The sequence below is a fragment of the Dermacentor andersoni genome, chromosome 1 (assembly GCF_023375885.2).
Source record: "Dermacentor andersoni chromosome 1, qqDerAnde1_hic_scaffold, whole genome shotgun sequence".
NCBI lineage: Eukaryota > Metazoa > Arthropoda > Arachnida > Ixodida > Ixodidae > Dermacentor > Dermacentor andersoni.
In genome coordinates this window covers 356,105,004-356,128,445 of record NC_092814.1, presented here as the reverse complement: position 1 = coordinate 356,128,445, position 23,442 = coordinate 356,105,004, and the positions used below count along the sequence as shown (strand labels likewise).

Below are 23,442 nucleotides of genomic sequence, written 5' to 3'. Positions count from 1 at the left end.
GGTGCGAGCAGTTCTGTCTCGTAGACTACTAGGCTTTTAATCGAACAGCCCTGGATAATGGCTTAGCTTCTTTTTCTTTCCCAATAGTGCTTTTTCTATGCAGACGAAAGTTTCGGAAGTGTTCCTTGTAGGCCCGAGTAACTCAGAGATTCCACTTCAGGACACCGCAGTGAACGGCCGCAGAACGTTTTGGTACGAAGGGGAGGTTACAGCGGCCCAGCTGGGCCGCGGTGTCAGCTTCAATGACACACTGACGAATGACTATCAGGTTATTTTGCCGCGACTGCTTACAGAATCTACAGGTATCATCATCATCATCATCATCATCATCATCATCATCATCATCATCATCAGCCTAGTTACGCCCACTGCAGGGCAAAGGCCTCTCCCATACTTCTCCAACTACCCCGGTCATGTACTAATTGTGGCCATGTTGTCCCTGCAAACGTCTTAATGTCATCCGCCCACCTAACTTTCTGCCGCCCCCTGCTACGCTTCCCTTCCCTTGGAATCCAGTCCGTAACTCTTAGTGACCATCGGTTATCTTCCCTCCTCATTACATGTCCGGCCCATGCCCATTTCTTTTTCTTGATTTCAACTAAGATGTCGTTTACCCGCATTTGTTGCCTCACCCAATCTGCTCTTTTCTTATCCCTTAACGTTACACCCATCATTCTTCTTTCCATAGCTCGTTGCGTCGTCCTCAATTTCAGCAGAACCCTTTGCGTAAGCCTCCAGGTTTCTGCCCCATATGTGAGTACTGGTAACACACAGCTGTTGTACACTTTCCTTTTGAGGGATAGTGGCAACCTGCTGTTCACGATTTGAGAATGCCTGCCAAACGCACCCCAACCCATTCTTATTCTTCTGGTTATTTCAGTCTCATGATCCGGATCCGTGGTCACTACCTGCCCTAAGTAGATGTATTCCCTTACCACTTCCAGGGCCTCGCTACCTATCGTAAACTGCTGTTCCCTTCCGAGACTGTTAAACATTACTTTAGTTTTCTGCAGATTAATTTTTAGTCCCACCCTTCTGCTTTGCCTCTCCAGGTCATTGAGCATGCATTGCAGTTTGTCCCCTGAGTTACTAAGCAAGGCAATATCACCAGCGAAGCGCAAGTTACTAAGATATTCTCCATTTACTCTTATCCCCAATTCCTCCCAATCCAGGTCTCTGAATACCTCCTGTAAACACGCTGTGAATAGCATTGGAGATATCGTATCTCCCTGTCTGACGCCTTTCTTTATAGGGATTTTGTTGCTTTCTTTGTGGAGGACTACGGTGGCTGTGGAGCCGCTATAGATATCTTCCAGTATTTTTACATATGGCTCATCTATACCCTGATTCCGTAATGCCTCCATGACTGCTGAGGTTTCGACTGAATCAAACGCTTTCTCGTAATCAATGAAAGCTATATATAAGGGTTGGTTATATTCTGCACATTTCTCTATCACTTGATTGATAGTGTGAATATGGTCTATTGTTGAGTAGCCTTTACGGAATCCTGCCTGGTCCTTTGGTTGACAGAAGTCTAAGGTGTTCCTGATTCTATTTGCGATTACCTTAGTAAATACTTTGTAGGCAACGGACAGTAAGCTGATCGGTCTATAATTTTTCAAGTCTTTGGCGTCCCCTTTCTTATGGATTAGGATTATGTTAGCGTTCTTCCAAGATTCCGGTACGCTCGAGGTTATGAGGCATTGCGTATACAGGGTGGCCAGTTTCTCTAGAACAATCTGACCACCATCCTTCAACAAATCTGCTGTTACCTGATCCTCCCCAGCTGCCTTCCCCCTTTGCATAGCTCCTAAGGCTTTCTTTACTTCTTCTGGCGTTACCTGTGGGATTTCGAATTCCTCTAGGCTATTCTCTCTTCCACTATCGTCGTGGGTGCCACTGATACTGTATAAATCTCTATAGAACTCCTCAGCCACTTGAACTATCTCATCCATATTAGTAACGATATTGCCGGCTTTGTCTCTTAACGCACACATCTGATTCTTGCCTATTCCTAGTTTCTTCTTCACTGTTTTTAGTCTTCCTCCGTTCCTGAGAACCTGTTCAATTCTGTCCATATTATAGTTCCTTATGTCCGCTGTCTTACGCTTGTTGATTAACTTAGAAAGTTCTGCCAGTTCTATTCTAGCTGTAGGATTAGAGGCTTTCATACATTGGCGTTTCTTGATCAGATCTTTCGTCTCCTGCGATAGCTTACTGGTTTCCTGTCTAACGGCGTTACCACCGACTTCTATTGCGCACTCCTTAATGATGCCCATGAGATTGTCGTTCATTGCTTCAACACTAAGGTCCTCTTCCTGAGTTAAAGCCGAATACCTGTTCTGTAGTTTGATCCGGAATTCCTCTAGTTTCCCTCTTACCGCTAACTCATTGATTGGCTTCTTGTGTACCAGTTTCTTTCGTTCCCTCCTCAAGTCTAGGCTAATTCGAGTTCTTACCATCCTGTGGTCACTGCACCGTACCTTGCCGAGCACGTCTACATCTTGAATGATGCCAGGGTTCGCGCAGAGTATGAAGTCGATTTCATTTCTAGTCTCACCATTCGGGCTCCTCCACGTCCACTTTCGGCTAACCCGCTTGCGGAAAAAGGTATTCATTATCCGCATATTATTCTGTTCTGCAAACTCTACTAATAATTCTCCTCTGCTATTCCTAGAGCCTATGCCATATTCCCCCACTGACTTGTCTCCAGCCTGCTTCTTGCCTACCCTGGCATTGAAATCGCCCATCAGTATAGTGTATTTTGTTTTGACTTTACCCATCGCCGATTCTACGTCTTCATAAAAGCTTTCGACTTCCTGGTCATCATGACTAGATGTAGGAGCGTAGACCTGTACAACCTCCATTTTGTACCTCTTATTAAGTTTGACAACAAGACATGCCACCCTCTCGTTAATGCTATAGAATTCCTGTATGTTACCAGCTATTTCCTTATTAATCAGGAATCCGACTCCTAGTGCTCGTCTCTCCGCTAAGCCCCGGTAACACAGTACATGCCCACTTTTTAGCACTGTATATGCTTCTTTTGTCCTCCTAACCTCACTGAGCCCTATTATATCCCATTTACTACCCTCTAATTCCTCCAATAACACTGCTAGACTCGCCTCGCTAGATAGCGTTCTAACGTTAAACGTTGCCAGGTTCAGATTCCAATGGCGGCCTGTCCGGAGCCAGGTATTCTTAGCACCCTCTGCAGCGTCACAGATCTGACCGCCGCCGTGGTCAGTTGCTTCGCGGCTGCTGGGGACTGAGGGCCGGGGTTCGATTGTTGTATTCATATAGGAGGTTGTGGCCAAGTACTGCACCAGGGTGGCCAATCCTGCTCTGGTGAGAGAGTGCGTTACCGGTTCTGGTCACCGGGATCAGGCCGCACTCCAGGCCTGTTTGTGCAATTTTCTCAACACACGGTTTTTTTTTTTGTATTTTCCGGTGGAGAATCGCGCGGCACCGGGATTTGGATCACGGTCCTCTTGCACTGGAGACGGATACTCTACCGTCCCCGTAGGAGTTAAATTAAAAATTAATTTATGGGGTTTTACGTGACAAAACCACTTTCTGATTATGCACGCCGTAGTGGAGGACTCCGAAAATTTCGACCACCTGGGGTTCTTTAACGTGCACCTAATTCTAAGTACACGGGTGTTTTCGCATTTCGCCCCCATCGACCGTTTTTTGCGTGGGGTCGTGAAGGCGAGGCCCTACCGAGTCGACCATTTCCCTGAGGGTCTCGACCATCTGCAGCTGATGCCGGAAGTGGAGGCCCTCAGTGCCTATCGATGAGCCACGTCTGGACCATCATTTTCAAGGACGAAAAGGGGGCAAACAAAAGACTCTGTCTGCTCCAACCTTCAGCGTAAAGGAACACCGATGCCTGGTAATAGACCCTCGAAATCAAGACAGCAGGATGAAGCTGTAGTGGCTTCTACATAGGACTCCCGACGACGAAGTCAAAGGTGTCCTGGAGATTTTTGACGCGGTCACCGAAATTTCGAGGGAAAAGTGGCGCGTTGCAGGCTGCAACAACAGTGGCTCCCAAACTCGCCTGATGTCTCTGCGGCTGAAATTAGGCGTTACCGTGGAAGACCTGCCTCATAACCTTCGCGTCCGGGAAGACCATGTACCCGTGCACATCCCAGGCAGACCCTCGCTCTGCCACCGGTGCCATGACACCGGTCACATACGACGCGAGTGCCGAGTGCCGTGTTGCAAGTTCTGTCGTCGCTACGGCCACGACGAGAGTCAGTGCGCGCGTAGGTATACGCCAGTGTGACCGTAGCTTGGCGGAGCAACACCGTCGAAGAACACCTCATGGATCAAGCCGCCACGGAGGAGACCGTCAGTGCAGGCGAGAAGCCGACAACGTCGAGTGCCATGCCTTCAGTCTGATCCGAAAACAAGGGACCTATGAAAGTTGCGGTCGGTGAAAATGGAAACGACGACGAGCTTCAGAACACGCCAGAGGCCGAGAAAACTAACAAGTGTGCTGCCATTAGCGAGACAGACGAGACGGAAGAGAGCGGATGCGCAATGGACGGCCTCAACTTGGAAGGAAGAAAAACCAACCCTGCCGTCGCCATCTCAAAGAGACCCCGTAAAAATACCATCGAAGACGACAACCGCAAGATGGTCAGCGCCGGTGAACCGCCCCAAGGGCAGAGTCCCTCCATAAGCTTTCCCTGAAGGTGAAGCCCAACGTGCCTCCAGACAAGAGCACTACACTGGCATGCAAGGCCTCCGCAGTAGCGGAGGGCGCTCTCTGACAGGTGACTTGACCGCTAGACTGGAGCGAGACGCGCAACACGAAACGTCGCCATGCCTGCCGACAAGGAAAACGCCTCGGCTTCGCCATGCCTCGCGATGCATCCAGAAATAGTGCGATATAACAGTCTAAGTGTGCGTCCTGTCAATTTGGCACAATCGCCGAGCGGTCCGCTTGTCCTTTTGCTTTCAATGTATTCAACGTCCTTATCGGCATTAAGTATAAGCACGCTGAATGTGCGCAGTCTCACGGCAAGAAACCGACAAGCGCAGTTAAGACGTCTGCTAAAAGAAAATTTTATTGATATTTTAGCCTTGCAGGAATCAGAAATTGACAGCGAGGAGCAGGCGGAGCGCATGGCCGAAAGTTATGCATTAGATACTAACGTTCGTGTTTGGCGGTTGCACAATCTTTTTGAAACGAGGTATCGCAATTCTTGAAAGGAGTGTTGTCACCTCTGATAACGGGTAGCTAGCATTATGCGACGTTTATGTAAATCAACTACGATGGTGAATTATGTGTCTATGCGCCGAACAAAATTTCAGAAAGAAAACATTTTTTTATTATGGTCGCTGCCTTTCTTAAGTATGATAGGCAACTAATTTTTCTTGGCGATTTTAATTGTACTTGCATGCCCGAAGACAAAGTTAAGAATGAATCTATACGGGACAAAGGTGCCTACAGCTTACGACGTTGGTGGATGAATGTGGCTTTTTTGATGTAGGGGACATATTCCTCTGGAATAAAGCGCAATTTACTCACTCTCAGGGCAAAAGCCACGCATGATAAGCTCGCGTTTTTATCTCTTCAAGTGTTGTGTCTTTGTGTTCTAACTATGCCGTGAAACATGTTAGTTTTTGTGATCACAGCTTCGTAATGTTCGAAATAGGTAGAAAGCGCAAAGTCTCTGCATTCAACTGGGAACTGTGTAAATTAAATGATGAGCACTTCCCCGATGACAAATTTGTCCAAATAGTACCCGAGAAATCGGAACTAATGTCTACGAGTCACAGAAGTTTCATCGCGGCTTGGGAGAAATTCAAGTGCGTCGTTAGAATGAGTGCAATAAACAGATCATGCGTGCTACAACATAAAGTAAAACAAATGGAAAAAGAACTACAGCGTACACTTGATTTCCTTTTGAATGCAGAGACTAGAATGCAGAATTCGTTTAAAAGTGAAGTCAAAGATGGTAAAAACAGATGGAACACAGGGAAGAAGAAAAATATAAAGGCGCAGTTATTGGAGCGCGTTCCGAGAGGCTTTGGTTAGGCGAAAGACCAACTGAGAGGGCGATTGGAGAAGAAAGAAGATGTGCAACAAAAAACGAAATAAAGGAAATTCGCTAACAAAACGAAGACTCGGCTGATAAGAGCGTCATTGAAAGAGCATTTGTAGAGCGATACCGTAGTTTGCTCAGCAACGAAGTGCACGTAAATGATGTATTTATAAACGACTATGTTAAACAAATGCCAAGGCTTGACGAGGATACTAAACTAGAGCTTGAAAGACAAATTACCATAGATGAAATCAAACAAGCAGTTGAAGAATTGAGCAAAGGGATTGCGCCTGGGTAGGATGGCCTCTGATCAGCCCTCTATCAAGTTCTTAAGAATGAAGAAGCAGAAATAGTTTACCATGTTATAGCAGAAGCCTACGATAATTAACAAATGCCTACATCATTCAAACTAAGTAACGGAGTACTAATCACTAAAACCAATGAACCTTGCAAATTACAGTCAGTAGAGTGTTATAGGCCAACAAGTATGACGAATGTAAATTATAAGATCTTTATGAAAGCAGTATAGCAAGAAGACTCCAGTCGGTCATTACAACTATAGTTGGCCCTCATCAAACATGCGGAATCAAAAGAATAAGCATTTTCACAAATATACATACCACGAGAAGCATACCAAAATGCTGTGATGCATCTTCCGGGAAGATAGCAATCCTACAACTAGATTTAGAGAAATCTTTCGACAAAGTCGCACATCGCATTTTTTTCGCATTGCTAGAACAAGTTAGCGTAGGCAGCGTGATAAGTGAAGGAGTGAAAATGACGTATAGAAGCTGTACTGCCCAGCCTATAATTATCAAAAAGCTTAGTGAAGGAATCTCAGTAAGGTCTAGTGGGCGCCAACGATGCCCAGCCTCAAACCTGCTATTCGCCATATATCTTGAACCGTTCAGTTTAAAAATTCTGATGAACAAAAGGCTATGCGGCCATCGCTTCTTAACGTACGAAATTAAAATCCTATCAATCGCAGATGACATCGCAATCTTCCGCCAAACTCAAAAAGCGTTGAAAGTGCCATCAAGGAAGCGAAAACATTTTGCAGCTTGACTGGAAGCGCCATTAGTTCGCAAAAATGCCTAGGATTCTGGCAGGGTGAATGGGACGAGTGGCCGACGCAATTCGAAGGTATAACGTTTACTGATACTCCAGGCAGATACCTTGGCATTCCGTTGGAACACTATCGCGGAAACAAAGACCAATGGAAGGTTGAAAATGAATGTGTTCGATCACAAACAACAAAATGGGGCGGACGCGATCTTTCAATCTTTACACGTGCAATTGTGTGTAATATGGTCATGGTAACAAAGGTTTACGATATGATGCAAGTGCTTCACATGGCAAGGATGTCCGTGCAAAAGTTACACAGACTGCTTTTTTTATTTGGGGGTCGAATTGGGAGCGTACTAGTCGTCTGAACTTATTTCAGTTGGTTAAAAGCGGAGGGCTGGGCTTATCGCATTTATTTCTTAGAAAAGTTGTTACGCGGTTCTTTTGCTTGAAGCACCAAAACGATGGTTTCCTGCAGAGTATTTCTCAAGTGTTTTTGAGCAAGGCAGTACCCGAGTACATAGTGTTATCCTATTCTACCGATCATGCTCCAGTGAAAGGGTTTATGAAAGAAGTCGTTGATGCGCTTCGTTTACTGAAAAACCACTTTTCGATTGAATATCTCTCGGCTGTAACCAAGAAAAAATTGCGCAAGCACTTGCTTGATGTGAGGTGTCCTGTGCCTGTCTATCGCTTAATATGTGTACTAGGACCAGAACGTGATGTTCTGATTCGCGTTAAGAAGATGCCTGTTAGAGCGTCGACCAAGACGTTTTTCTTCCTTCTTCACACCGGCACGCTCCCTGTAAAACCCTGGCTGAAAGAAAAAACGTATTTTTGTCCCTTAGAGTACGAATTGGATAATATGCAATAAGCCCTAAACTATCGAACACATATTTTTACTACTCAGACTCTGTTTTTCTGTGGGACATTTTACAGAGGACACTCAAAAAGCAATTTCCGCTTACACCTCATGGTATTCGATTCTTGCCCTTTGATCAAACATGGGGACGTGCCATGTGATATCGTGATGTTGACAATGCACAGTGTATGGAAGACGCGAATGGATGTAAGACACGAGCATGTTAAACCACAGCCCTCAAAAGTGTACTTCAGAGAGGGCATTATGTACGTCCGCGATGTTTACAGGACGCTTACCGATGCTCCAGAATGACTACCTGTGTGTGATCAGTTACTAACACAAGAGCCTTACTAACCTAAATACACGAGATAAAATACCAGGCTCGTTTTTAAAACAACGTAATCAAGTGCATGTATGTCCAATTCCAACATGAATTCCTGTCCATTGTACGAGGAGAAATCCGGCAATAAAGGAAAAAAAAGCCCGAGTAGCTCAGTCGGTAGAGCGTTAGGCTTTTAACTTAACGGTCCAGGGTTCGAGGCCCTGCTCGCGCGAGACAGTAATTTGTTTCCTTTTCTATGCGTACTAAAGTTTTGAATCGTTCTGAGCTTGCGCGAGTAGCTCTGTCTCGTGGACTCTTAGGCTTTTAACTTAACGGTCCTGAATGATGGCTTAGCTTTTTTTTCTTTCCGAATAGTACTTTTTCTATGCAGACGAAAGTTTGGGTAGCGTTCCTTTCAGGTGCAAGTAGCCTAGTGGGATTCCAGTCCCGGGAGCCGAGGCGAAAGTACATGCCATCATGTTCTCTGAAGGAGCAGTATCAGCGGCCCATGCATCTTGGCCGCCGAAATAGGAATGTTGATCAAGACAACCAGGATTACCAAGTGATGCTGCCCCAACTGCCGAAAGTCGGATTGTTTTTTATACAGTTTCTTTGCATGGCTATATCCGTGCTCGGCCGCACAGAGTTGAGGACTACCGTGATGTCCTGTCCAACTTGAAAGTGCTCTCCGAGGTTGTCCCCTTGGGAGCTTTCCAAGTGAACCACGTGTGGGCCGTAACATTGAAGAGCTCGGAAGCCGCAAACAAACTGCTAACAGCTGCAACGATTACTGTCAAGGGTAGGCGATGCCAAGTGGTTGACCCGAACAACCAAGACCTACGCCTTAAAATGCACTGGGTCCTCCACAACGTCAAGGATAAAGATGTACGCGAGGCCTTAGTACCGTACGGCGAAGTTACGGAAGTTTCACGAGAGCGCTGGCACGCACAGGGCGTGACAGACGAGGGCTCCACTACGCGTCTGGTGAACCTAAAGTTGAAGCCGGGTGTTACAAGTGAAGACATCCCGCATCAGCTCCGTGTAGCCGGAGAGCATGCTTTATTAGTGGCGCCTGGAAGGCCACAGCTTTGTTTGCGCTATCAGGGGAAAGGCCACGTTCCCAGAGTTCCCGGTGCCACGATGCTCGCGTTGCAAACGTTTCGCTCATGACGAACGTCAGTGCGCGCCTACATACGCGAACGTCACATGGCCCTTAAAGAATACTGATTCTTCTGAGCTCGTCATGGACAAGGCAGAAGCTGAGAAAACGGCTGCTGCAGAAAGCGTGAAGTTGAAATGACAAGTAGCGCCGCCGGTTCCCGCCCCCTTGCAGCGGGCCGTGGCTTTCTTGTCTTGCGAGCAGCAACGACCGCAGGCAAGGCAGTCTGACCCGGCAAAGGACGAGCTGTACCGGTCGAAAGAAGCCAGGGAAGGCTCAACAGCAACGACAGACTCCAAGGCGCCGAGCGCAATGGTGTCCGATGTGACTACATCGTGAAATAAGCGGGCGCACATCGAGACGCTGAAAATCGACCACCCGAATGGTGGCCTGAATGCCTAGTGCCTAGAAGCCGCCTGCGAAAGCGGCAGCGGTACGACGATCACCATTCAGACCGAAGCCCATCGTTCCCCCAGATAAACACGATGCGAACACGGCGCCGAAGGAGGCGCTGGGGTCTGAGCTTCACGGGTGCTTGTACAACAAGTCGCGAAAGACTTTCAAGCGCATGGACGACGATGAACTGCGGAGCCGCCAACCTTCTGTCGAAGATGGTACAGGTGTGCCAGGCAGAATTCTGCAGGGAATGGCCGATTGCAAAGAAACGAACGCTGTGCCGTCATTTACAGAGGTGAGTGCTGTGCGACCCATTTGCTCGTCACATAATATGCACGGTAAAACTGAACAGCCAATGCGAGTAGTCACACTGAATGTAAGGGACTTAGCGGCCCGGAGAAGGCAGTACCAAGTGAGCCGCCTGTTTTTGGAAAATGGGTTGGATGTAGTCGCAGTGCAAGAAACTAAAATCGAAAGTGAGGAGCAGACGGTCCGCATGGCGGAAACGTTTCGAACGCGCTACAATGTTTGTATTTGGCATGCTGTGGGCACATCTGGTGGTTGAGCGATATTCATTCCTAACACTATAGGCATCTCGGATGTGACCATTGTTGTCTCGGAAGCGGGACGCTTGCTTACTATAGACCTTTTATTTTCTGGTCAGCCTTGGAGAGTGATCTGTGTTCATGCACCTAATAAATATACTAAACGCGTAGCCTTCTTTGAAAGAATCCAGTGTTGTTTGAAGTGTTCGAAACGTTTTGTTATGTTTAGCAATTTCAATTGTGTGCTGATGGCAGAGGACAGAGCTAAAGTTGTACCTGGCCGTGACAAAAGCGCAACAGTACTGGGTGCACTAATCAACAAAAATGATTTGGATGACCTAGGCTGACTGCTTTCGGATAGAAATCGGCCCTTGCTCACGCACTTCATGCGTGGAAGCAGTGCGCGACTCGATAGAGTGTACGCCACGGTTGACTTTGTGACCATGTGCACTAAATATGAAGTAAAGCATGTATCTTTTAGTGATCACAGCCTTGTAATGGAGCATTAAACCAGTTAGTCTGCGCCTGTGTCGTGTGGTTTTTTCTCTGACTTGTTCTTTTTTGCGCAGTTTTTCGTTGTTCGCATAATGTCATACCAACTAGCCCCTAACCGTACGCTTCTAGACTTCATCTCTTCTACTTGGGGCTCTTTTCTGTGTTCCCTTTCCTACGGGGACCAGAGCGCTGCGTGCACTAGCCTGTTAACTCGGGCTTCTCGGTTGACATTGAAGAGCTGTTCTATTCCCTTCCCCACGAAGACCTGTTCTGCGCAGTCCGGAACTGTATTGAACGACCTGGTGCTGTGTCTTTCCAGAATGCGTGTGGTATTTCTGTGGAAGGTTTTCTAGAATTGCTTAAGGCATATCTTTCTTCAACCATTGTGAGTTTTCAGGATAAATTTTATGTGCAAGAACGCGGCATCTGTATCGGGTCGTGTGTAGCCCCTGTTTTGTCCGAGATCCTTTTAGCCGAACTTGACCGCTCGCTAGCGCGGGTACTTTCTGACGACCGCATCGTTCGTGTGTTCCGATACGTCGATGATTTTTTAATTCTTTTAAACTTAGACTACAACGATAACTTGACACAGGTGGCATCGGAGGTTTTAGCATCCTTTAAGTCTGCTTTTGCCAGTTTTAATTTTACTATTGAACTTCCTGAAAACTCTTGCTTGCAATTCTTAGACTTAAAATTATTTATTTAACGATCCTGACCACCTCTGCTGGGCGTACATGCCTAGGTCGAAAAAAGCACTTCTACCCTTCGACTCGAGCCATTCGAAGCTGGTCAAGAGGGGGATTGCGTCAACGCGCCTCAGGGCTTCGGTAGTGAAGTCCTGTCCACACAAGGTTCAGTCTAGTTTTGATGCCCAAGCTGATCGCCTTCGGTGGGCCGGTTTTCCGTCGGCCCTTCTTCGGGCTGTTGCCGAGTCCCTGTTGAAGTCCTTCCGACCAAGTTCAAAGCCTCGTGGGGCGGATCCACAGGAGAGGAGGAAGTATGAAGTTATGCCCTATGTCCACAGGGTCTCGCACGGCCTGAAGAGGGTCGCGGGTAAATTCAGCATACAGGTTCTCTTTTCGGCACCTTGTAAGCTGTCCAGTCTGTGCAATTTAGCTGGACCTGATAGGAAAAAGAAAATCGAGTGCAGCACTAACCACAGGAACAAGTTTGTGCCTTGCAGAGCGAATGTCATCTATGATATTCCGCTGAGTTGTGGCAACGTATACGTTGGACAAACAGGCCGCTGCATTATTATTAGATTATTAGAACATGCCAATTCACTAGATGATTCTAGAGGACAGCATCTTCCTAAGCATTGCAAGACCTGCAGGCATGACGGCAAAGTTTGTACTCCACTTTTCGGCAGGACTAAGATTGTCGGACGCGCAAGTGATAAGAAAGAGCGTGAAGTAATCGAAGCTTTAGAAATCGCGAGATTAGGGCCGGATAAATGTGTTAGTGAGGCTTCCATACATTTGTACCACAAGGAGTTGGCGTTTCTGGGCTTGACTACATGATAGCGGCATTGGTCTTTGCGGTTTGTGCGCATGCGTTCTGTTGTTGGTAGGAAAGTGGCGTTGGAGCATTAAACCAGTTGTTAGTCTGCGCCTGTGTCGTGTGGTTCTTTCTCACACTTGGTGGCAAGAAAAGGAAAACGCGTTTCAGCTGGCAGTTATGTAAGTTTAATGCTAAGCTACCGGGTGATGAAACGTTTAGCAAAAAAGTAAAAGAAAAGTAGAAAGCATAACCGGCATTGCAGCAAATTCACGCGCGGCTGAATGGGACCGATTCAAGAACGAAGTCAAACTGATAGCTATCGAAAGCGGAACACTGCTCAGTCATAAAAAGGAAAATAACCGAGGAATTGCAACGCCAGCTTCATTTTATGATCCGCATGGAAGCCGCAAATCCCTGGATATACGGCAAAGACATCTTCGAAGCTAAGGGCCAGCTCGAGGCTCTGGACGTCGAAAAGTATATCGATCAGCAGCAGTAAGGGCGCGAGCCGAGAAGAACTGAATAGGGGAAATTCCTAATAAGCGCGCATGGTGTGACGAAAGGAAATACGCAACACAAGATGAAATCTGAGAGATTACGTATCTGAACAACATTACCAGTGACATTAACGAAATTGAACGAGCATTTTTCGAGCGCTCTGAGAACCTAATAGGTGTAAAAAAAGTTGGAGCACTCCGCTAGGTCCGGATACCCTCGATTTAATGCCCAGGCTAGATGGAGATACTCGAGCGCTGTTGGAAAAACCTATTAGCGTAGATGAAATAAAACAGACTTTAACCGAACTAACGCTGGGGAAAATACCTGGGCCAGACGGCCTCGGTGCCACATTTTACAAAGCTTACGCGGATTAATTGGCACCTATTTTACATGCAGTCCTCACAGAGCCGCACGATATGAGAGAAATGCCACTCTCTTTCCGTGCTGCTCGAGTAGTGCTGATCTCTAAAACTGGTGACCACGCTAAGCCGCTAGCTATGGACGCGTACCGTCCGATAACGCTCACAAACACCGACTGCAAAATTGATACGAAAATGTTGGCAAAACGACAGCAGAGTGTCATCAAATTTCTTGTTGGACCACACCAAAGATGTGGCATAAAAGGTCGCTCTATCAGTACAAATGTGCATGTAGCCCGAAGTATTCTTCAGTGCTGTGACATTTTTGGCGGTGAGGTAGCTATGTTGCAGCTGGACTTAGCAAAGGCATTTCACCGTGTTTCGCATGAAGCTCTTTTCAGCATTCTTGAACTTGTTAACAAAGGCACTGTGATATACTCGATGGCTTAATATTGGTATACATTGACTGCATTGTAACCATTGTGGTGAATAAGACACTAATTGATATTATTAAACTCAGATCATCAGTGAGGCAAGGTTGTCCATTGTCACCGCTGCTGTTTGCACTTTATTTAGAGCCTTTCTGTTTATCTCTAATAAGCAATGAAAAAATTAATGGTTATAAGCTTGAATAGTCGCATGTTAAATTGCTTGCATATGCTGATGACGTCGCAATCTTTTATACAGATCGCCAATTTGTGCCAGAGGTGATAAGCGATGCTAAAGGATATTGCCGGCAAACCGGCTGCGAGATCAATTGGGACAAGAGTATCGACTTTCGGCACGGAAGCTGGGACGTCGCACCATCTGTCTTTGCCAATTTACAATGGACCGCGTCTCGTTCGAAATATTTGGGTGTGCCGCTTGAACACTACTACAGTACCGCGCAATACTAGGAGGATGAGACGTCGCGTGTAAAAGAGAAAGCCGGAGGGTGGCAAGGTCGTGATGTATCAATGTTTGCAAATGCAACTCTTTGTAATTTATTTTTTAATTGCCAAAGTGTGGTATGTTCTCCAATTTTTGTCGATGACTCGCGTGAATGTACAGAAAATGCACAGTGTGTTTGCTGTTTTTATCTGGGGTTCCACATTCGAAAGGGTCAGCCGAACTAACTTGTTTCGTCCTGTTTGAGATGGTGTTCTCAGACTGTCGCATTTGTTCTTACGACATATAGTTTCTTGTTTTGCCTTCTTGCGTGACCAAATTGATTCATTTATGCATACGATGTTGCAGGTTCGTTTGAAAGGTGCTCTGCCTGAATTTATTGTCTAGTGCAGAGCCTGTAAATCATCAGGTTAAAGGCTACTTGCGGAAGTTAGTCGATTTCCTTCGAATACTAAAAGCTCAGTTTTCACGGCAGTACCCGAGGACAGTAACAAGAAAGAAACTTTACAAGGATTTATTTGAAGTTATGTTGCCAGTGCCTGTGCACAGAATGAAAAACTATGGAGGCCCAGGGCAAAACGTTTTAAACAGAGTCAACAGGTTGCCAGTGAGCGCAAGTGCAAAGTCGTTTTTCTTTAAATTGCTTACATCTACCCTTCCGGTCAAAACATGGATTGCCGACAAAGGAATATTTGTACCATGGACGAGAAACTGTGTTCCATGTAACAAGACGGAGACGACTGAGCACACCTTTATTGAGTACTGAGATGCAATATATTATTGGGGCGTCTTCCAAAGAACTCTTAAAAAGCACCTGCCGATAACAGCACAGGGTATACGTTTCCTGCCGGTAGATGGCAATCAAGGGTTAGCGTACGACATGATAATGCCCCTGGGCCTCCATAGTCTTTGGAAGACACGGATGACGGTGCCACATGCTGATGGCAACGTGCGCCCAGCGTGAGAAAATCTTGTTGAGAGCATTGTTTTCATGCGTGAAATATATTGTCACGTGGTAGTGACGGTTGAGAAGGCAGCAAAACTGTGATTAACGAAACGAGCGTTTTATTGGGCGAACTTGTGCCCTCGAAAACAGGCTACACTCAAAGAAGGATGGTAGCGGCGAACACGATCGGCGGTCGTCGAAAATCTGATGAACGGGTCAAGCGCGTCGGCTTTTATACATCTGTCGTCGAATGTTACAGAGTAATCGCTGGGACCCGCGTGCCTTCCACAAAGTTCCACATTATTCGCGTCGCGCACACATGCAGTCAGATAACACAAGTTGGGGTGAAAGACAGTGGACGGAACCATCGATAACATTCCAGAAACTTCTTTTACATGCAGGCGCGTCCTGCGCTGTGCGATAACATTTGTTAGGTGGCGAGAAGTGGTCGCCCGATAAAGATAAAGAAGTACACGTGTCATTACCCCCCTCTTAAAAAAAAAAGCATCGTCCCGATGCTACAAATATAAGAGAGCGAACCACAAAAGGACACTTATTAAAGAACAGTAACAAAACAACGGAAAGAAAGTCCAAAGGTCGGTTACTCAAGTCCCAAAGTTCATTAACGTTGGTAGTACGGCTTGAATCGCACAACATGGACTATTTCAGGTCGTGAGCTGTGCCGCTGTGATAGCCAAGTGCCGTCTGGCACGACCTCATAGTCCAGTGCGCCTATACGTCGGATGATCTTGTACGGTCCGAAATAGCGACGCAAAAGCTTCTCGCTCAGTCCTCGTCGGCGTATAGGGGTCCAAACCCAAACACGGTCACCGGGCAGGTACTCGACGAAGCGTCGTCGGAGGTTGTAGTGTCTGCTGTCGGTACGCTGCTGGCTCTTGATGCGTAGGCGGGCGAATTGTCGGGCTTCTTCGGCGCGCTGGAGAAAGGTCGCGACGTCTAGATTCTCTTCGTCGGTGACGTGCGGCAGCATGGCGGCGAGCGTCGTCGTCGGGTTCCTGCCGTAAACCAGCTTAAACGGCGTGATCTATGTTTTTTTTTTTGCACCGCCGTGTTGTAAGCAAAGGTTACGTACGGCAGGACCGCGTCCCACGTCTTGTGCTCGACGTCGACGTACATTGCTAGCATATCAGCGAGGGTCTTGTTCAGGCCCTCCGTGAGACCATTCGTCTGCGGGTGGTAGGCAGTTGTCCTCCTGTGGCTTGTGTGGCTGTACTGCAGAATGGCTTGGGTGAGCTCCGCTGTAAACGCTGTTCCTCTGTCGGTGATGAGGATTTCTGGGGCACCATGGCGCAGCAGAATGTTCTCGACGAAAAATTTCGCCACTTCGGCTGCGCTGCCTTTCGGTAGAGCTTTAGTTTCAGCGAAGCGGGTGAGATAGTCCGTCGCCAAGACGATCTACTTATTTCCGGATGTTGACGTCGGAAACGGTCCCAACAAGTCCATCCCGATCTGCTGAAAACGTCGACAAGGAGGCTTGATTGGCTGTAGTAATCCTGCTGGCCTTCTCGGCGGTGTCTTGCGTCGCTGACAATCTCGGCATGTCTTGACGTAACGGGCGACGTCGGCGGTCAGACGCGGCCAATAATACCTTTCCTGTATCCTCGACAGCGTTCGGGAGAATCCGAGGTGCCCAGCGGTTGCAGCGTCATGTAGGGCGTACAGTATTTCTGGACGCAGCGGTGACGGAACAAGAAGGTAGCTGGCGCGGAATGGCGAGAAGCTCTTTACGAGCAGGTTGTTTTGTAAAGTGAACGAAGACAATCCGCGCTTAAAAGCCCAAGGTACTACGTCGGTGTTCCCTTCCAAATACTCGACGAGGCCTTTTAGCTCCGGGTCTGCTCGTTGCTGTTTAGTGAAGTCTTCTGCGCTTATTATTCCGAGGAAGGCGTCGTCATCCTCGTCGTCTTCCGGCGGGGGATCGATGGGAGCGCATCATAGGCAGTCGGTGTCAGTGTTTTCGTCCGGACTTGTAGATTGCCGTGACGTCATATTCTTGTAGTCTGAGGCTCCACCTCACCAGACGTCCAGAAGGGTCCTTTAAGTTAACTAGCCAAGACAACGCGTGATCGTCGCTGACGACTTTGAATGGCCTGCCATATAAGTAAGGGCGGAATTTTGCTGTAGCCCAAATGATGTCGAGGCATTCCTTTTCAGTCGTAGAATAATTGCCTTCCGCTTTTGACAGCGACCGGCTAGCATAAGATATCACCCGTTCATGTCCGTCTTTCTTCTGGACTAGGACGGCACCGAGGCCTAGGCTACTGGCGTCAGTGTGGATTTCGGTATCGGCGTCTTCGTCGAAATGTGCAAGTACCGGCGGTGACTGCATGCGTCGTTTTAGTTCTTGAAATGCGTCGGCCTGCGGCGTTTACCATTTGAACTCGACATCAGATTTGGTTAGATGCGTTAGCGGCTCAGCGATGCGTGAAAAGTCCTTGACAAAGCGCCTGTAGTAGGCACACATGCCAAGGAATCTACGCACTGCCTTCTTGTCGGTGGGCTGCGGGAACTTTGCGATGGCAGCTGTTTTCTGCGGGTCGGGGCGTACTCCGGATTTGCGGATGACGTGGCCTAGGAACAGAAGCTCATCGCAAGCGAAGCGGCACGTTTCTTGCTTCAGAGTGAGCCCTGATGATTTTATGGCCTCGAGTACTGTCGCAAGCCGCTTAAGGTGATCGTCGAAATTTCCGGCGAAGACGACGACGTCATCCAAGTAAACAAGACAGGTCTGCCACTTCAATCCTGCTAAAACCGTGTCCATGACGCGCTGGAACGTTGCAGGCGCCGAGCACAATCCGAATGGCATGACCTTGAACTCGTAAAGGCCGTCTGGCGTGATGAAGGCAGTCCTTTTCGCGATCTCTCTCGTCGACTTCTATTTGCCAGTAGCCAGACTTGAGGTCCATCGACGAGAAGTATTTAGCGTTGCAGAGCCGATCCAATGCGTCGTCTATCCGTGGGAGAGGGTATACATCTTTCTTCGTGATGTTCAGTCGACGATAATCGACGCAGAAACGTAGGGTTCCGTCCTTTTTCTTCACCAGTACAACAGGAGATGCCCACGGGCTTTTCCACGGCTGGATGATGTTGTCGCGGAGCATTTCATTGACTTGTTGCCTAATAGCTTCACGTTCTCGCGTAGAAACTCGGTAAGGGCTCTGGTGGAATGGTCGAGCGCACTCTTCGGTTTTTATGCGATGCTTTGCAACTGGTGTTTGTCGAATCCTCGATGACGTCGAAAAGCAGTCTTTGTATCGTCGGAGAAGACTTCCGATCTGTTGCTGCTTACTCATAGGAAGACTTGGATTGACGTCGAAGTTTGGTTCGGGGACTATGCACATCGGGGGAGCTGCGGCAGAATCCGAGAGGACAAAGGCATTGCTGGTTTCCACAATTTCCTCGATGTACGCCATTGTCGTGCCCTTGTTGATGTGCTTGAACTCTTGGCTGAAGTTGGTTAGCATAACTTCCGCTTTCCCTCCGTGGAGTCGAGCGATCCCTCTTGCTATGCAAATTTTACGGTCGAGCAGTAGATGTTGGTCGCCCTCGATGACGCCTTCTACGTCAGCGGGTGTTTCGGTGCCGACGTAAATAATAATGCTGGAGCGCGGCGGGATGCTCACTTGATCTTCGAGCACACTCAAGGCGTGGTGAATACGAGAGCTCTCCGGCGGTATCGCTTGATCTTCCGACAGCGTTATCGATTTTGACTTCAGGTCTATGATAGCGCCGTGTTGGTTCAGGATGTCCATGCCGAGAATGACGTCGCGTGAACATTGCTGGAAGATAACGAAGGTGGCAGGGTAAGTCCGCTCATGAACGGTAATTCTTGCCGTGCAGATTCCAGTCGGCGTAATGAGGTGTCCTCCAGTGGTCCGAATTTGAGGGCCTTCCCATGCAGTCTTTACCTTCTTCAACTGGGCGGCGATGTGTCCACTCATGACGGAGTAATTGGCCCCTGTGTCGACTAAGGCGGTGACTGCATGGCCGTCGAGAAGCACGTCGAGGTCGGTGGTTCTTTGTCTTGCGTTACAGTTAGGCCTTGGCGTCGGATCACGGCTGTGTCGCGTTGACCTGTGGCTGGTATGGGACGTCGTCGGGTCGTCTTTCGTCGTCGTATTCTTTGCTTTCACACTTCGTCGGGACGGCGGCGTTTCGTTGTTATTTTGTCGAGGCAGTCTCTTCGTAGTCTTCGTAGGTGGCGAGGATCTTCGTCAGTTCCAGGAACAGCAACCGCACCTCCATCGGTTGCTGCTTTTAGTCTTCCGGATATGGATTCATGGATCGGCCCCGGGCTGGGCCAGTGTATGGACGGCGCTGCGGCGACAGGTAGCGGCCTGGTGACGGCGAATGGGACGGTCGTCGAGGGCTCCACTGAGTAGCGGCGAGGTAGTCGGCGATGTCACGAGGCGGTGGTCGGGGGCGCGCCAAATGTCCGGCTTCCTCGCGTAGGTGCGCTGGGCGACGGGTGGTCGTGCTGGCGGCGGTGGCGGCGGACGACGGAACTGTGGCGTGACAGGGCCCTGACGCGATCGCGGAGGGGGACCTTGACGGCGTGCGACGGCGGCGTAGGTCATCGCTTCTGGCTGGGGCTGCGGTGATCCTGGTTGCAGCTCAGGAACTCCAAGCGATTGCTCAAGCTCATCTTTGACGATTCCGGCAATTGAGGCTGCGACCTGGGGTACAACCTCTGCAGCTCTTCCCGTACGACCGCTCTGATAGTCTCGCGCAGATCGTCGGTGGCCAGTGATTGAATTCCTGCGTAATTGGTAGAGGTCGTGCGGCGGTTGAATTGCCGGTACCGCAGTTCGAGTGTCTTCTCGATGCTGGTGGCCTCGCGAAGGAACTCTTCTACGGTCTTCGGTGGGTTTCGTATCATTGCGCCGAAAAGTTCTTCCTTCACACCCCGTATGAGAAGGCGGACTTTCTTCTCCTCGGGCATATCCGGGTCAGCGTGGCGGAACAGACGGTTGATTTCTTCCGTGAATATGGCAACGTTCTCGTTAGGTAGCTGCACTCGGGTGTCCAGCATGGCTTCTGCCCTTTCCTTGCGCAGTGACCTTGTAAAGGTGAACAGGAAGCCGCTCCGGAACAGGTCCCATGTTGTCAAGGTCGACTCTCGGTTCTCAAACCACGTTCTGGAAGGCGTCTTCTAAGGCAAGGTATACATGCCGCAGCTTGTCGTCGGGGTCCCAGTTGTTGAAAGCCGCGATTCGTTCGTAGGTCTCCAGCCAGGATTCCGGGTCTTCGGTCGCTGCTCCGTGGAAGGTCGGTGGGTCCCGAGGTTGTTGTAGGATAACGGGGGACGCCGGGGCAGCCATTGGCGTTGTTTTGACCACGATCTTCTTTGTCGCCTCAGGTAGAAGTCCGTGCTCTGGGGGCAGTCCTTGCAGTCTGCGGCTAGCACGCTGGTCTTGGGCGATGTTGGTTTTGTCCTTGGGCTTCGGGCTTGGATCGCGGCTTTGCAGGGGCGTTCGGTACATGAACGCACTAGCACCTCCACCAGATGTCACGTGGTAGTGACGGTTGAGAAGGCAGCAAAACTGTAATTAACGAAACGAGCGTTTTATTGGGTGAACTTGTGCCCTCAAAAACAGGCTACACTCAAAGAAGGATGGTAGCTGCGAACACGATCGGCGGTCGTCGAAAATCTGACGTCTGTCGTCGAATGTTCCAGAGCAATCGCTGGGACCCGCGTGCCTTCCACAAAGTCCACATTATTCGCGTCGCGCACACATGCAATCAGATAACACAAGTTGGGGTGAAAGACGGTGGACGGAACCATCGATAACATTCCAGAAACTTCTTTTACATGCAGGCGCTTCCTGCGCTGTGCGATAACATTTGTTAGGCGGCGAGAACTGGTCGCCCGATAAAGATAAAGAAGTACACGTGTCAATATTGTGTACAGGCAGATCCGCCTGACTGGCTGGGTGTTCTTGCCGAATTTGTTAATTTCAAGGAATTTTCGCTTGTCACGTTGGTCTAAGTAGGCCAATGTGTTTTTATCTGCTCGGGCAAGGCCGTAATTTTTGTTCCTTTTCTATGCCTACGAAAGTTTTGAATCCCTTTGAGCTGGCGCGAGTAGCGCCGTCTCGTAGACTGGTAAGCTTTTAACCTAACGGTCCTGGATAATGGCTTAGCTTCTTTTTCTTTCCACTAGTGCGTTTTCTATGTATATGAAAGTTTCGGTAGCGCTCAGTGCAGGCCCGAGCAGCTCAGTAGGATTCCATTTCCGGCCGCGAAAGCGTACGGACGTGATTTTCATGTGCTCCAAAGGGGCGGTGACAGCGACCCAGTTTAGCCGCGGAAACAGGTTTGACATGGAAGGACAGCCAGGACTACCAAGTGCTGCTGCCTCATTTGCCAAAAGGTTGGATTGTTTTGAATACGCTTTTTTGCGCGGTGACCTATGAGCAAGGAGTACAGAGTTGAAGACTACAGGGATGCCCTTGGTCGTTTGAAATTGCTGCCTGAGGTTTACGCCTTAGGAGCATTTCAGATGGATCATGTATGGGCTGTTGCGTTGTTGACCACTGGGGATATTACTGTGAAAGGCAGAAAGTGTCTGGTAGTAGACTCGAACAACCAAGATATCTGAGTGAAAATCCACTGGGTCCTTCCTAATGTGGCGAACGACGACACCCGTATGACCTTTGAGTGATACGGCGAGGTAATGGAAATGACAAAGGAGCGCTGGCGTGTCCTTTGCACATCTGAAAAAGGTACGGCAACGCGCGTGCTGAACCTCAAGCTAAAGGCTGGGGTCATGACTGAAGATATTCTCTATCAAGTACATGTCGCCGGTAAGCCTGCTCTCGTAGCTATTCCAGGCAAGGCGTCACTTTGCTTGCACTGCCAAGGTAAAGGGCATATCTGCCCGGACTGCCGGATCCCCCGATGTTCACGGTGCCGACGGTTCAGCCATGATGAAATCGAGTGCGTACCCACGTACGCAAATATAACGGGCCACAGAAAGGACGCTGATATAATGGATTAGCATTATGAAACATAGTTCCAGCGCACATTTGGACAAGGACGAGGAGAGAAAGACAACACGAACGCCGAATCATAACCAACTAGCCCAGGTGTCCATACTTAGCGATATACTTTCTAGTACATTGGGCCCTTTCTCCCCTCCTCTTTTATGTGCAAACCCTTCCTCGACCCTTGTCAACCGGCGTTCGTGTTGTCTTTCTCTCCTCGTCCTTGTCCAAATGTGCGCTGGAACTATGTTTAATAATGCTAATCATAACCAACTAGCCCAGCTGTCCATACTTAGCGATATAATGGATAATGTCATGCACGAGGCTGAAGCTGAAGAAGCAGCAGCGATGGTGACGAAGAAACAAAAAGCGGTAGAAACGCCCCCGGCAGTGATACAGCAACGTGAATCGACTAGTGAAAAAAGAAGTGTGAACAAATCCGGCTGGTGTAAATAGTCAGGACGTGCACAACAAAATGGATGAAAAAGGATTCCATCAAGGGAAACCTTCAAGTGAAACTCAGGTGACACCGCTATATGAAACACCGACAGTGCAGTTTTAAACAATCGAAGGCGTTGTAGAGGCACCGGCAAAGCATATGCACAGCGAGTGTCGGCGAACCAGACCATCTGAGTAGTGCAGGTGGCGGGGGGCCGCCACTGAAAGCGGCTTTCCGGCGACGAATGTAATTAAAGCCGAAACCGAATATTCCTCCTGATAGACGCCCGGCGGAGAAACCGCCGGAATAAAGGCGGCGACTCGCTTCCCCTTGGTGAGTGAGCAGTATGGGACCGAATAAGCGACGCCGCGTAGAAGATTCTTTCCGGTCCGGTCACCGAACTTCGCTCGAGGAGGCAGGCGACGGGCAGCGAGTTCATCCTGACCCACTACTGCTGCAACTGAGTGAAGACTCCACTGCATCCTCGCCTTATGGGGTAAACACTGCGCGATCCGACTGCTATTCACAAATTAAGGATGAGACTCACTCTTCCCTTACGTGTTGCCACTGTGAATGTACGGTGTTAAGAACGGCCAGCTGCAGTGCAAGTTTTGCCGGCCAGTTGCGACGGTGGCCGCAACTTTCCTGGAGCGCCGCCGCCAACCTCTAGCTACGGCGTGACTAAGTCGACTTTGTGTCGGGAACAATACGCGCGTCCTCCACTCTCCGTCGCTTCAGCTAGGATGCGTTTGACGAAGGAGGCTTTGTGCTGAAACCGCCACCGTTACGCTCTAGACTGAATGAGTTCGGCGGGCCGCGGGAACGTCGTCGGGGACCTCTTCCCACGCGCCGACCAAGACGTAAGACAGTGGCTACCTGGGGGCACTGCGAAGGTCCGCTCC

The 23,442-nt window shown here is 48.8% G+C and overlaps 1 non-coding gene across 1 annotated transcript; it reads left to right on the top strand.

Moving 5' to 3' along the window:
- The first annotated feature begins 8,467 nt into the window (after positions 1 to 8,467).
- TRNAK-UUU (transfer RNA lysine (anticodon UUU)) lies at positions 8,468 to 8,540 on the top strand. The gene has a single exon. It is a non-coding gene; the product is annotated as a tRNA-Lys (tRNA).
- Positions 8,541 to 23,442: the final 14,902 nt, after the last annotated feature.